The sequence below is a fragment of the Salmo trutta genome, chromosome 8, assembly GCF_901001165.1.
Source record: "Salmo trutta chromosome 8, fSalTru1.1, whole genome shotgun sequence".
Classification (NCBI taxonomy): Eukaryota; Metazoa; Chordata; class Actinopteri; order Salmoniformes; family Salmonidae; genus Salmo; species Salmo trutta.
In genome coordinates this window covers 37,391,251-37,406,923 of record NC_042964.1, presented here as the reverse complement: position 1 = coordinate 37,406,923, position 15,673 = coordinate 37,391,251, and the positions used below count along the sequence as shown (strand labels likewise).

The window sequence follows — 15,673 nt, the reverse complement described above, 5'->3', positions numbered from 1 at the left end:
AGAGGGCGAAAGAGACAGAAAGACAAAAATAGCAAGCAAGATACATTTTATTAGTCACATGCGCCGAATACAACAGGTGTAGACCTTACAGTGAACTGCTTACTTACGAGCCCCTAACCAACAATGCAGTTTAAAAAAAATAGTATGAACATGTAGGTAGAGTTATTAAAGTGACTATGCATAGATGACAACAGAGAGTAGCAGTGGTGTAAAGGGGGGGGCAATGAAAATAGTCTGGGTAGCTTGGGGGTAGAAGCTGTTTAGAAGTCTCTTGTACCTAGACTTGGCGCTCTGGTACCGCTTGCCGTACGGTAGCAGAGGGAACAGTCTATGACTAGAGTGGCTGGAGTCTGACAATTTTTAGGGCCTTCCTCTGACACCGCCTGGTATAGAAGTCCTGGATGGCAGAAAGCTTGACCCCAGTGATGTACTGGGCCGTTTGCACTACCCTCTGTAGTGCCTTGTGGTTGGAGGCCGATCAGTTGCCATACCAGGCAGTGATGCAACCAGTCAGGATGCTCTTGATGGTGCAGCTGTAGAAACGTTTGAGGATCTGAGGACGCATGCCAAATCTTTTCAGTCTCCTGAGGGGGAATAGGTTTTATCGTGCTCTCTTCACGACTGTCTTGGTGTGCTTGGACCATGTTAGTTTGTTGGTAATGTGGACACCAAGGAACTTGAAACTCTCAACCTGCTCCACTGCAGCCTGTCAATGAGAATGGGGGCGTGCTTGGTCCTCTTTTTCCTGTAGTCCACAATCATCTCCTTTGTCTTGATCACGTTGAGGGTTAGGTTGTTGTCCTGGCACCACATGACCAGGTCTCTGACCTCCTCACTATAGGCTTTCTCGTCGTTGTCGGTGATTAGGCCTACCACTGTTGTGTCATCGGCAAACTTGATGGTGTTGGAGTCGTGCCTGGCCATGCAGTCATGAGTGAACAGGGAGTACAGGAGGGGACTGAGAACGCACCCCTGAGGGGCCCCTGTGTTGAGGATCAGTGTGGCAGATGTGTTGTTACCTACCCTTACCGCCTGGGGGCGGCCCGTCAGGAAGTCCAGGATCCAGTTGCAGAGGGAGGTGTTTAGTCCCAGGGTCCTTAGCTTATTGATGAGCTTTGAGGGCACTACGGTGTTGAACGCTGAGCTGCAGTCAATGAATAGCATTCTCACATTGGTGTTCCTTTTGTCCAGGTGGGAAAGGGCAGTGTGGAGTGCAATAGAGATTGTATCATCTGTGGATCTGTTGGGGTGGTATGCAAATTGGAGTGGGTCTAGGGTTTCTGGGATGATGGGGTTGATGTGAGCCATGACCAGCCTTTCAAAGCACTTCATGGCTACAGATGTGAGTGCTACGGGTCGGTAGTCATTTAGGCAGGTTACCTTAGTGCTCTTGGGCACAGGCACTATGGTGGTCTGCTTAAAACATGTTGGTATTACAGACTTGGACAGGGAGAGGTTGAAAATATCAGTGAAGACACTTGCCAGTTGGTCAGCACATGCTCGCAGTACACGTCCTGGTAATCCGTTTGGCCCTGTGGCCTTGTTGAGCTGTTTAAAGGTCTTACTCACATCGGCTGCGGAGAGCGTGATCACACAGTCTTCTGGAACAGCTGGTGCTCTCAAGCATGTTTCAGTGTTATTTGCCTCAATGCGAGCATAGAAGTAGTTTAGCTCGTCTGGTAGGCTCGTGTCACTGGGCAGCTCTCGTCTGTGCTTCCCTTTGTAGTCTGTAATGGTTTGCAAGCCCTGCCACATCCGACGAGCGTCAGAGCCAGTGTGGTACGATTCGGTCTTAGTCCTGTATTTACGCTTTGCCTGTTTGATGGTTCATCGGAGGGCATAGCGGGATTTCTTATAAGCTTCTGGGTTAGAGTCCCTCTCCTTGAAAGCGGCAGCTCTAGCCTTTAGCTCAGTGCAGATGCTGCCTGTAATCCATGGCTTCTGGTTGGGGTATGTACGAATGGTCACTGTGGGGATGATGTCATGGATGCACTTATTAATGAATCCAATGACTGATGTGGTGTACTCCTCAATGCCATCGGAGGAATCCCGGAACATATTCCAGTCGGTGCTAGCAAAACAGTCCTGTAGCTTAGAATCTGCTTCATCTGACCCCTTTTTTATTGATCTAGTCACTGGTGCTTCCTGCTTTCATTTTTGCTTGTAAGCAGGAATCAGGAGGATAGAATTATGGTCAGATTTGCCAAATGGAGGGCGAGGGAGAGATTTGTATGCGTCTCTGTGTGTGGTCCAGAGTTCTTTTTCCTCTGGTTGCACATTTAACATGCTGTTAGAAATTTGGTCAAACGGATTTAAGTTTCCCTGCATTAAAGTCCCCGGCTACTAGGAGCGCCGCCTCTGGGTGAGCATTTTCTTGTTTGCTTATGGCGGAATACAGCTCATTCAATGCTGTCTTAGTGCCAGCCTCTGACTGTGGTGGTATGTAAACAGCTACAAAGAATACAGATGAAAACTGTCTCGGTAGGTAGTGTGGTCTACAGCTTATCATGCGATATTCTACCTCTGGCGAGCAATAGCTCGAGACTTCCTTAGATATCGTGCACCAGCTGTTATTTACAGAAATATATAGTCCGCCGCCCCTTGTTTTACCAGACGCCGCTATTCTATCCTGTTGGTACATTGTATAACCAGCCAGCTGTATGTTGATATTGTCGTTATTCAGCCACGACTCCGTGAAGCATAAGATGTTACAGTTTTAATGTCCCATTGGTAGTTTAATCTTCCGCGTAACTCATAGATTTTATTCTCCAAGGATTGCATGTTTGCTAGCAGAATGGAGGGAAGTGGGGGTTTATTCGCCCGCCTACGAATTCGACCGCCTACGACCAGTTTTATTCGACCGCCAAAGAGTGGGCAGCCCACTCTTTGGCCCCTCTTTCTCCGCCTCCTCTTCACGCAGATCACGGGGATCAGGGCCTGTTCCCGAGGAAGCAGTGTAGCCTTCACGTCGGGCTCGTCAGAGTCGTGAAAGGAAAAATAGGATTCTGCCCGTCCGTGGTGAGTAATCGCAGTCCTGATGTCTAGAAGTTATTTTCGGTCATAAGAGACGGTCGTGGCAACATTATGTACAAAATAAGTCAAAAAATAAGTTATAAACAAACAAAAAAACACAATCGTCTGAGGGCACGTAAATTGTATAGATTAGGAAAAAGGACTGAAAAATGTATCCATCTTTAATTCACTTTACCTTAATCCATCAGAAATATATGAATGGGCAAGTGAGAGAGAGAAAGGATAAAGTAAGTGACTAGACATGCTGAAAGGGGTCATAGTTTGTCCTCCCCCCAGCCCAGTGGCCCATATCCCAGCAGTCTATTTTAGCCTGGGCTGTCACAAATATTTATTGACAGGCACTCCGTGGCCACCCTTCACTCGTATTGACTTTCTATTCATAGTCTGATTCTAAAAGGTACCCTTTTCCCCTATAGTGCACTGGTCAAAAGTAGTGTATATAGGGAATAGGGTGCCATTTCAGCCGCAGCCACAGTGGGTGAACTTTCTATACATAGCCGTCTTTTAGAGGCGGCTGTAACACTGCCTGTTTATTTCCAGTGAGTGAGAGGTCCCACATACACATTAACCTGCAGTACATCACTCTTTATACAGGCTAAGAGGGCTGCCCTGCCTGCCTTTGTAAAAAAGGTGCCGCTTCAAGGCAGGCTAATTCACTGCTAGATTAAGCCAATTAACGTTGGGTTGAATTCCTCTGTATCAGGGCAATTTACAGTATATTGCAGAGGGTGTTGGAGTGGTCAGAACAGAGAAAGAGGAAGTCATGTCTTTTTTTATTGCTTTACTTTGAGTGGAGTCAGGTTGGAACCAAAGCATTGTGTGACAGATGGTGTCTTGGTGAAACATGCTATTCAGACAGAAGTGAATTGTAGCTGCAACTTCAGCTTTACACCCCAGAGGACAGTGACTTCAGGTGTCTGCATGCTAAGGAGACTGTAGGGTGTGTTTGTATGTACGTGTGTGCTGGAATCCTAGCCTTCAGTAAGTCTGTATGTCTCAAACTCTGTAATTGATGTGGTTTTTACTGCTCTTTTGCGTTCATGTCCCTAATAGTCACCCGTCTTCCCTATCCACGGCTAGATGACATTACTCCTGTTCTGACTCCCAGTTATTGTTTCAGTAGCTTATTTACTACCTATTATACCTATACGATTGCTCTAGTTCTGTTCCCCTGAGTACCCTGCAACCAAATTGTCTGTAGCCATAAACCCATATTTGACATAACATTGCAGTGATGGGATCAAGTGTGTAAGACTCGAGTCTCCTCATGTGTATTTTAAAGGGGGTGTGTCTCTATGACTGCATAAATAGGCTGCTTTCTGTGTGATAGGATGCATGTGTAGCATACCGTACGCAGAGAAGAGAGTGTGGCCATGGTTACCAAGGTGCTGTTTTCTGACGCACTGTTGAGGTATGACTCACTCTGCCATCGCAGACCCCCCCCCCCCAAACCACCAGCCACTGTGATTGTCCCTTCGTCATGTGGACACGAAGAGGGACAGGTCTGGGATTATGGATGGTGGGGAGGAGGGTCATTATCTACAGGCACAGTTGTGTAGAAGGGAGATCATTGTGGTTATGGTTGTTATTTGGGCTCTGTTCTAACTGTGGCTTCTCAGTCAGACAGAAGAGAGAGACACGTCTATTTCATCTTGCCAAGAGCATTTCAATCTCATTCTTTAGAATGAGTATTGTTTTTCAGAGAGAGAGCGAGAGAGAGAGAGAGAGAGAGAGAGAGCTAGCAGAGAGAGAGAGAGAGAGCGCAAGGGAGGGCTAGCAGAGAGAGAGAGAGGCAGAGAGAGAGAGAGAGAGAGCACAAGGGAGGGCTAGCAGAGAGAGAGAGAGGCAGAGAGAGAGAGAGCGCAAGGGAGGGCTAGCAGAGAGAGAGAGAGGCAGAGAGAGAGAGCGCAAGGGAGGGCTAGCAGAGAGAGAGGCAGAGAGAGAGCGAGAGAGCACAAGGGAGGGCTAGCAGAGAGAGAGGTAGAGAGAGAGAGAGAGAGAGAGAGCGCAAGGGAGGGTTAGCAGAGAGAGAGAGAGAGGGCTAGCAGAGAGAGCGAGCAAGGGAGGGCTAGCAGAGAGAGAGAGAGAGAGCAAGGGAGAACAGGGGTCGAGAGAGAGAGCAAGGGAGTACAGGGGTCGAGAGAGAGAGAGAAATCAAGGGAGAACAGGGCTCGAGAGAGAGAGAGAGAGAGAGAGAGAGAGCAAGGGAGAACAGGAGTCGAGAGAAGGTTAGGCAAGGAAGAAGGAGTAGAGAAAGAGATGGATAGAGAGAGGGGCGAGAGGAAAGGGTCAGACAGCGATGATGAGTGATTATTGAATGATCCCTGTGACAGTGATGCTTTTGTAGCAGGGACATCATCGGTCGCCTGCCAGAAGCCCTGACCAATCAGTCAGTCCTGTGGCAGACCAGAAGGATGTTGGGGCGCAGAGTTGATTACAGAGAGGAAGAGGAGGAGGAGGGGGAGGGGTAAGAAGGTTAAATAAAGGTTAAACAAAACAAACAAACAAGAGGGGAGGGAACCGTAAGGAAATTAATAAAATGGTTTCAATCACTTCACCCTAAATTACCTTGAAAATGGCACATAACCATATTTGCAATGGCCTGTCGTAAGGCTCATCTCTATACCCCACACATACAATTATCTGTAAGGTCCCTCAGTCAAGCAGTGAATTTCAAACAGATTCAACCACAAAGACCAGGGGGGTTTTCCAATGCCTCACAATGAAGGGAACCTATTGGTAAAAATAAAAAATAAACAGACATTGAATATCACTTTGAGCATGGTGAAGTTATTAACACTTTGGGTAGGATCCCGTGTGGCTTAGTAAAAATGTTTATCAATGCACTAACAAAAGGATCGGACACTTTTTTTCAACTTTCGCCTAAAATGACATACCCAAGTCTAACTGCCTGAAGCTCAGGACCTGAAGCAAGGATATGCATATTCTTGATACCATTTGAAAGGAAACACTTTGAAGTTTGTGGAAATGTGAACTTAATGTAGGAGAATATAACACATTAGATCTGGTAAAAGATAATACAAAGAAAAAAACACCTACAATGTATTTTTTCCCATCATCTTTGAAATGCAAGAGAGAGGCCAAAATGTAATATTCCAGATTAGGCGCAATTTAGATTTTGGCCACTAGATGGCAGCATTGTATGTGACAAGTTTTAGACTAATTCAATGAACCACTGTATTTCTGTTCAAAATGTTGTATCAAGACTGGCCAAATGTGCCTACTTGGTTTATTAATACATTTTCAAGTTCATAACTGTTCACTCTTCTCAAACAATAGCATGGTATTCTTTCACTGCAATAGCTACTGTAAATTGGACAGTGCAGTTAGATTAACAAGAACGTAAGCTTTCTGCCAATATCAGATATATCTATGTCCTGAGAAATCTTTTTGTTACTTACAAACTCATGCTAATCACATTAGCCCACGTTAGCTCAACCGTTCCATGGGGTGGACACCAATCCCGTAGAGGTTAAATGACAGAGTGAAAAGAAGGTAGCCGAGAATACAAATATTCCAAAAGATGCATCCTGTTTGCAATAAGGCACTAAAGTACAACTGCAAAAAATGTGGCAAAGAAATTAACCTTATGCCGTGAATACAAAGCGTTATGTTTGTAGCAAATCCAACACAACACATCACTGAATACCACTCTTCATATTTTCAAGCACAGTGGTGGCAGCATCATGTTATGGGTATACTTGTCATAGGCAAGGCCTAGGGAGGGTTTTTTTGGATAAAAAGAAACGGAATAGAGTTTATGACAGGCAAAATCCGAGAGGAAAACCTGGTTCAGTCTGCTTCCCAACAGACACTGGGAGATAAATTCACCTTTCAGCAGGACAATAACCTAAAACACATGTCCAAATATACACTGGAGTTGCTTACAAAGACGACATTGAATGTTCCTGAGTGGCCTAGTTGTAGTTTAGACTTAATTCGGCTTGAAAATATATGGCAAGACTTGAAATGTTTCTGTCTAGCAATGATCAACAGCCAACTTGACATAGCTTGAAGAATATAAAAAATAATAATGTGCTAATGTTTGTAAAGCTCTTACAGAAAGACTCAAAGCTGTACTTTTCAAAAAATGTAAGATTTCTAAAAACATGTTTTCACTTTGTCATTATGGGGTATTGTGTGTAGATGGGTGAGAAAAAAAATCTATTTAATAAATGTTTAATTCAGGCTGTAACCAACAAAATGTGGAATAAGTCAAGGGGTATAAATACTTTATGAAGGCACTATAGTTTTACTTTAACCATCTTTGAAATCATGCGTTTCACTCACCTTGCTCTGTCCCAGATGTGTGTGGTTTTACTCCTGTCTCGTCTCCCTTCGACAACTCATTACATTTGATTAAAAATAGATTGGCCTTGCTAGCTTTTAGGCATCACTGTTAAATCCAGACTAAACCAGGGCCTCCAGATATTCTTCCATAATTGTGCCATGATGATAATTGTTATGCTGTGTTTAAAAAAAAAATTAAGTCTGAGTTTCTTTCTCCGAGGCTAACATTGGATAAGTGTGTTGTGTCTTTCATTTGAGTAGATTTGGGTTGGAAGACGGACTTGGGAATGAATTCAATAAAATTTCCATCCTAATACGAAGTTGCCACAAACCCAGATCTCACAATGAAAAGACACAAGTTGTCTTTCAAAAACAGGAAATGACTTATGTCAGGGTACAGTACCCTTGCATACACAGGCTGCATCCTTACTAGTCTATGCATCCTAGAAGTAGACAACGTTGTTTCCTAAGGCCTCACCCACATTAAACAATCACTTCAAAGGGGACAAGAGGGGCTAGGGTCTAGGGGATGAAATGGGTTGAAACTCAGGATACTGACGACTCTGAGTCAGCTAATATAAATCTCTATAAGTCTGGGACAGTATTGGTACAGGGTAACCCCAAACAGTTTCAGCTGGACTTTCACCTAATCAAAGAATTAGCTCAGCAGGAGAAGCTCTACCTTGAGAAAGATACCCCGAGCGGGTCAGACCAGACCTCTTCATATTATAACCCCACAGACGAGCAACCCCAAATGGAATGTCAACCTCCCAGCACAGAGTACTACCTCCTCATTGAAATGAAGGATACATTTACCCAGCTGGAGGTAAGGCAGGTGGAGCTGGAACAGCAGGTGATTACACTCCAGTCAGCACAGACCCAGACAACAGTCCAGCACAACAACACCCCCTTAACCAGACCCGGAGAGCTGGAGGTGGAGAGAGACATATCTGCACTCTGGACTGTAATGAGACAACTTCCACAATATAAAAAGCAAGAGCTGGAGAACAGAGCACTAGAGGAGAGGATCAGACTGCTGGAGGAGAGGGTGAGGGGGGTGGCGTGTGACAGAGAACATCCCACTAGAGAGGTGGCCACCCCCGCAGAGAAGCCAGCAGAACAGCCCACCTCAGCTCCTGACAAAAGTCTCGACACCACAGCAGAACAGTCTACCCCTGACCATAGCCTCGACATCACAGTAGAACAGTCTACCCCTGACCATAGCCTCGACACCACAGCAGAGCAGTCTACCCCTGACCATAGCCTCGACACCACAGCAGAACAGTCTACCCCTGACCATAGCCTCGACACCACAGCAGAACAGTCCACCCCTGACCATAGCCTCGACACCACAGCAGAACAGTCTACCCCTGACCATAGCCTCGACATCACAGCAGAACAGTCTACCCCTGACCATAGCCTCGACATCACAGCAGAACAGTCTACCCCTGACCATAGCCTGGACACCACAGCAGAACAGTCTACCCCTGACCATAGCCTGGACACCACAGCAGAACAGTCTACCCCTGACCATAGCCTCGACACCACAGCAGAACAGTCTACCCCTGACCATAGCCTCGACATCACAGCAGAACAGTCTACCCCTGACCATAGCCTCGACATCACAGCAGAACAGTCTACCCCTGACCGTAGCCTCGACATCACAGCAGAACAGTCTACCCCTGACCGTAGCCTCGACATCACAGCAGAACAGTCTACCCCTGACCGTAGCCTCGACATCACAACAGAACAGTCTACCCCTGACCGTAGCCTCGACATCACAGCAGAACAGTCTACCCCTGACCGTAGCCTCGACATCACAGCAGAACAGTCTACCCCTGACCGTAGCCTCGACATCACAACAGAACAGTCTACCCCTGACCACAGCCTCGACATCACAGCAGAACAGTCTACCCCTGACCATAGTCTCGACACCACAGCAGAACAGTCTACCCCTGACCATAGCCTCGACATCACAGCAAAACAGTCTACCCCTGACCATAGCGTCGACACCACAGCAGAACAGTCTACCCCTGACCATAGCCTCGACATCACAGCAGAACAGACAAATGAAGAACCCCAAGCCCCCCCACTGTCAGCCAGCCTGATAGCCCTCCTGACAACCCCCCCACACCCACTGAGGACATACACAAGACACAGATTGTACTCCTTATGGACTCAAATGGGAAATATATACAAGAAAAAAACCTTTTCCCAAACACAGTGTGTCTAAACTCTGGTGTCCAAACACCCAGCCCGCCCTAGACCTTCTGTCTGAGGACCAACTAGGATCACCCAGCTACATAATAATACACACAGACACAAACAACCTGCGAACACAGCAGGAAAGGGTGGCCACAGCACTGAAGGGAGTGATTGAAAAAGCTTCTTCTACTTTCCCCAATGCACAAGTGGTTATCTCCACCCTGCTACCATGCAGCGGGTAAATGCAAGTATTTCCCGTGACTGTGCCTCAAAACCAAATATTTTCCTGGCCCACCACTCCACCCTGGACTTGAACAGCCTCTATGACCAGGTCCACCTATACAAGGCAGCAGTGCCCACCTTCGCCCGGACCCTAAAGGACATCGCTCTCAAACACAGCCCCAACATCTCACACAGGAGTAACAGATCAATAGACAACACGCCCAGACCAGCAAAACCCTCTCACAGACCTGCGGGACATTTGGCTAGAAATTCAAAAGGAAATATCAAGGCACAAGGTGAGACCCAAATGCAGGCACAGGAGGCAGATGGTTGGAGTCTTACAATGTTTATTAATCCAAAAGGGTAGGCAAGAGAATGGTTGTGGACAGGCAAAAAGGTCAAAACCAGATCAGAGTCCAGGAGGTACAGAGTGGCAGACAGGCTCGTGGTCAAGGCAGGCAGAATGGTCAGGAAGGCGGGTACAAAGTCCAGAAACAGGCAAGGGTCAAAACCGGGAGGACTAGAAAAAGTAGAATGCAAAAAGCAGGAGAACGGGTAAAATGCTGGTTGACTTGGAAACATACAAGATGAACTGGCACAGAGAGACAGGAAACACAGGGATAAATACACTGGGGAAAACATGCGACACCTGGAGGGGGTGGAGACAATAACGAGGGCAGGTGAAACTGATCAGGGTGTGACAGGAAATGATCTTAACAGAGAAAAACATCCTCCTGTGTGCTATCTTTATTTTACCTTTATTTAACTAGGCAAGTCAGTTAAGAACAAATTCTTATTTTCAATGATGGCCTAGGAACAGTGGGGTTAACTGCCTTGTTCATGGGCAGAACGACAGATTTTTTCCTTGTCAGCTCGGGGATTCAATCTTGCAACCTTTCGGTTACTAGTCCAACGTGCTAACCACAAGGCTACCCTGCTGCCCCTATATCTATCTATATCCCCCCACTGGAATCTCCATACTTTAATGAAGACAGCTTCTCCCTCCTGGAGGGGGAAATCAATAATTTCCAGGCCCAGGGACATGTACTAGTCTGTGATGACCTAAATGACAGAACCGGACAAGAACCTGACACCCTCAGCACACAGGGGGACAAACACCTGCCTGGAGGTGACAGCGTTCCCTCCCCCATATGCCCCCCTAGGCACAACTATGACAACATAACCAACAAAACAGGTCACAACTCCTGCACCTCTGTCGCACGCTGGGTATGTACATAGTCAATGGTAGCCTTCGAGGGGACTCCTATGGTAGGTACACCTATAGCTCATCTCTTGGCAGTAGTACTGAAGACTACTTTATTATTGACCTCTACCCAGAGTCTCTCAGAGTATTCACAGTCAGCCCACTGACACCCCTATCAGATCACAGCAAAATCAGTCTACTTAAACAGAGCAATACTCAATAATGAGGCATCAAAGCCAAAGGAACTGAGTAATATTAACAAATGCTACAGATGGAAGGACTGTAGTGTGGAAACCTACCAAAAAACAATTAGGCAACAACAAATTCAATCCCTTTTAGACAACTTCCTGGACAAAATGTTCCACTGTAATAGTTAAGGGGTCACTTGGTAGTAGAAAATCTTAACATTATATTTGACCTCTCAGCTTCCCTGTCAAATGTAATAATCTCAAATAGAAAATCGAAGAAAATGAACAACAATGACAAATGGTTTGATGAAGAATGCAAAAATCTAAGAAAGAAATTGAGGAACCTGTCCAACCAAACACGTAGTGACCCAGAAAGCCTGAGTCTGCGCCTTCACTATGGTGAATCACTAAAACAATACAGAAATACACTACGGAAAAAGAAGGAACAGCACGTCAGAAATCATCTCAATGTAATTGAAGAATCCATTGACTCTAACCACTTCTGGGGAAATTGGAAAACACTAAACAAACAACAACACAAATAATTATCTATCCAAAATGGAGATCCAATCTTTTTGGCTCTATAACAAAGAACAAACAGCAAAAGCATATACATGATCAAATATAAATCTTAGAATCAACTATTAAAGACTACTAGAACCCACTGGATTCTCCAATTACCTTGAATGAACTACAGGACAAAACAAAAACCCTCCAATCCAAAAAGGCCTGTTGTGTTGATGGTATCGTCAATGAAATGATCAAATATACAGACAAGAAATTCCAATTGGCTATACTAAAACTCTTTAACATCATCCTTAGCTCTAGCGTCTTCCCCAATATTTGGAACCAAGGACTGATCACCCCAATCCACAAAAGTGGAGACAGATTTGACCCCAACAACAACTGTGGGATATGGGTAAACAGCAACTTTAGGAAAATCCTCTGCATTATCAGTAACAGCAGAATCGTACATTTCCTCAGTTAAAACAATGTACTGTCTAATGTCAAATTGGCTTTTTACCAAATTTTTGTATGACAGACCACATATTCACCCTGCACAGCCTAATTGATTAACAAACAAACAAAAAAAACAAAGCCTTCTCATGCTTTGTTGATTTCAAAAAAGCCTTTGACTCAATTTGGCATGAGTGTTTGCCATATAAATTAATGGATAGTGGTGTTGGGGGAAAAACATATGACATTATAAAATCCATGTACACAAACAACAAGTCAAGTCAACAAGTTAAAATTGGCAAAAAACTAGAATGCAGCTTAAGCCCCACCCTCCTCAACATATATACCAATGAATTGGCGAAGGCACAAGAACAGTCTGCAGCACCCGGACTCACCCTACTAGAATCTAAAGTCAAATGTCTACTCTTTGCTGATGATCTGCTACTTCTGTCACCAACCAAGGAGGGCCTACAGCAGCAACTAGATCTTCTGCACAGATTCTGCCAGACCTGGGCCCTGACAGTAAATCTCAGCAAGACAAAAATAATGGTGTTCCAAAAAAGGTCCAGTCGCCAGGACCACAAATACAAATTCCATCTAGACACCGTTGCCCTAGAGCACACAAAAAACTATACATACCTCGACCTAAACATCAGCGCCACAGGTAACTTCCACAAAGCTGTGAACGATCTGAGAGACAAGGCAAGAAGGGCCTTCTATGCCTTCAAAAGGAACATAAAATTCGACTTACCAATTAGGATCTGGCAAAAAATACTTGAATCAGTTATAGAACCCATTGCCCTTTATTGTTGTGAGGTCTGGGTCTGCTCACCAAGCAAGGATTCACAAAATGGGACAAACACCAAATTGAGACTCTGCATGCAGAATTCTGCAAAAATATCCTCTGTGTACAACGTAAAACGCCAAATAAAGTATGCAGAGCAGAATTAGGCCGATACCTGCTAATTATCAAAATCCAGAAATAAGCCGTTAAATTCTACAACCACCTAAAAGGAAGCGATTCCCAAACCTTCCATAACAAAGCCATCACCTACAGAGAGAATACAGACTATGTGCACACTGCCCACAAAATAAGGTGGAAACTGAGCTGCACTTCCTAACCTCCTGCCAAATGTATGACCGTATTCGAGATCCATATTTCCCACAGATTCACAAAGAATTCAAAAACAAACCCGATTTTGATAAACTCTCATACCTACTGGGTGAAATACCACAGTGTGCCATCACAGCATCAAGATTTGTTACTTGATGCTTGGTTAAGAAAAGGGCAACTAGTGAAGAACAATCACCATTGTAAATACAACCCATATTTATGTTTATTTATTTTCCCTTTTGTACTTTAATGATTTGCACATTGTTACAACACTGTATATAGACATAATATGACATTTGAAATGTCTTTATTCTTTTGGAACTTCTGAGTGTAATGTTTACTGTAAAATTGTTAATTTCTCTTTTGTTTATTATCTACTTCACTTGCTTTGGCAATATGTTTCCCATGCCAAAAAAACCCTTGAATTGAATTCAATTTAATTGAGAGGAAGTGTGTGAGAGAACTGGATATAGAAATATATATAGAAACCAGCACCTGTCAGCCATGATGTACAGCTGAAGTCAGAAGTTTACATACACTTAGGTTGGAGTCATTAAAACTTGTTTTTCAACCACTCCACATATTTCTTGTAAACAAACTATCATTTTGGCAAATCGGTTTAAACATCTACTTTGTGCCTGACACAAGTAATTTTCCAACAATTGTTTACAGACAGATTATTTCACTTATAATTCACTGTATCACAATTCCAGTGGGTCAGAAGTTCACATACACTAAGTTGACTGTGCGTTTAAACAGCTTGGAAAATTCCAGAAAATAATGTCATGGCTTTAGAAGTTTCTGATAGGCTAATTGACATCATTTGAGTCAACTGGAGGTGTACCTGTGGATGTATTTCAAGGCCTAACTTCAAACTCAGTGCCTCTTTGCCTGACATCATGGGAAAATCAAAAGAAATCAGCGAAGACCTCAGAAAAATAATTGTAGACCTCCACAAGTCTGGTTCATCCTTGGGGAGCAATTTCCAAAAGCCTGAAGGTACCACGTTCATCTGTACAAACAATAGTACACAAGTATAAACACCATGGGACCACGCAGCCGTTATACCGCTCAGGAAGGAGACACGTTCTGTCTCCTAGAGATGAACGTACTTTGGTGCGAAATGTGCAAATCAATCCCAGAACAACAGCAATGGACCTTGTGAAGATGCTGGAGGAAACAGGTACAAAAGTATCTATATTCACAGTAAAATGAGTCCTTTATCGACATAACCTGAAAGGCCGCTCAGCAAGGAAGAAGCCACTGCTCCAAAACCGCCATAAAAAAGCCAGACTACGGTTTGCAACTGCACATGGGGACATAGATCATACTTCTTGGAGAAATGTCCTCTGGTCTGATGAAACAAAAATAGAACTGTTTGGCCATAATGACCATCGTTAAGCTTGGAGGAAAAAGGGGGACACTTGCAAGCCAGAGAACACCATCCCAACCGTGAAGCACGGGGGTTTCAGCATCATGTTGTGGGGGTGGTTTGCTGCAGGAGTGACTGGTGCACTGCACAAAATAGATGGCATCATGAGGATGGAAAATGATGTGGATATATTGAAGTAACATCTCAAGACATCAGTCAGGAAGTTAAAGCTTGGTCGCAAATGGGTCTTCCAAATGGACAATGACCCCAAGCATACTTCCAAAGTTGTGGCAAAATGGCTTAAGGACAACAAAGTCAAGGTTTTGGGTTGGCCATAACAAAGCCCTGACCTCAATCCTTTAGAAAATTTGTGGGCAGAACTGAAAAAATGTGTGCGAGCAAGGAGGCCTGCAAACCTGACTCAGTTACACCAGCTCTGTCAGGAGGAATGGGACAAAATTCACCCAACTTATTGTAGAAAGCTTGTGGAAGGCAACCCAAAATGTTTGACCCAAGTTAAACGATTTAAAGGCAATGCTACCAAATACTAATTGAGTGTATGTAAACGTCAACTCTACATGTGAGAGAGAGAGAGAGAGAGAGAGCGAGAGAGAGAGAGAGAGAGAGAGAGAGAGAGAGAGAGAGAGAGAGAGAGAGACTCTTTCTCTCTGACTCTCTCTCTGTCTCGCACTCCCTCTCTCTCTGTCTCTCTCTCTGTCTGTCTGTCTGTCTCTCTCTCTCTGGCTCTGAGTTTTTGTCCTTGTGATTTCTATCATCTCTTTAACATGGAAAGCAGTCTACCTCATATATTGCATAAGCAATGACTCAAGTGTATCAAAAGATGATGCTGAAGAGATATATATGGCTCCATAGAGAGTGTATTGAGTTTTTTGAGTTCCTCTGAGTTTCTCTGAATGTTCCTCTGTTTTCCCACTAGATGGCTCTGTAGAACAGGTAACACTACTTGAATAGTTGCTCAGCAGCCTTCTGCTTGGTCTGAGGACAGCACTCTCAGGTAGTGGACTGTGTGTGAAAGAACGAGTGTGTGTGGGAAGTCTTTGGGGGGG

The 15,673-nt window shown here is 44.6% G+C and overlaps 1 protein-coding gene across 5 annotated transcripts in view; it reads left to right on the top strand.

Annotated features, from left to right (window-relative positions):
* ccdc136b (coiled-coil domain containing 136b) overlaps nucleotides 1-15,673 on the top strand; it is a 45,335-nt gene that overhangs the window by 14,981 nt on the left and 14,681 nt on the right. The gene's annotated exons all lie outside the window — the stretch shown is intronic.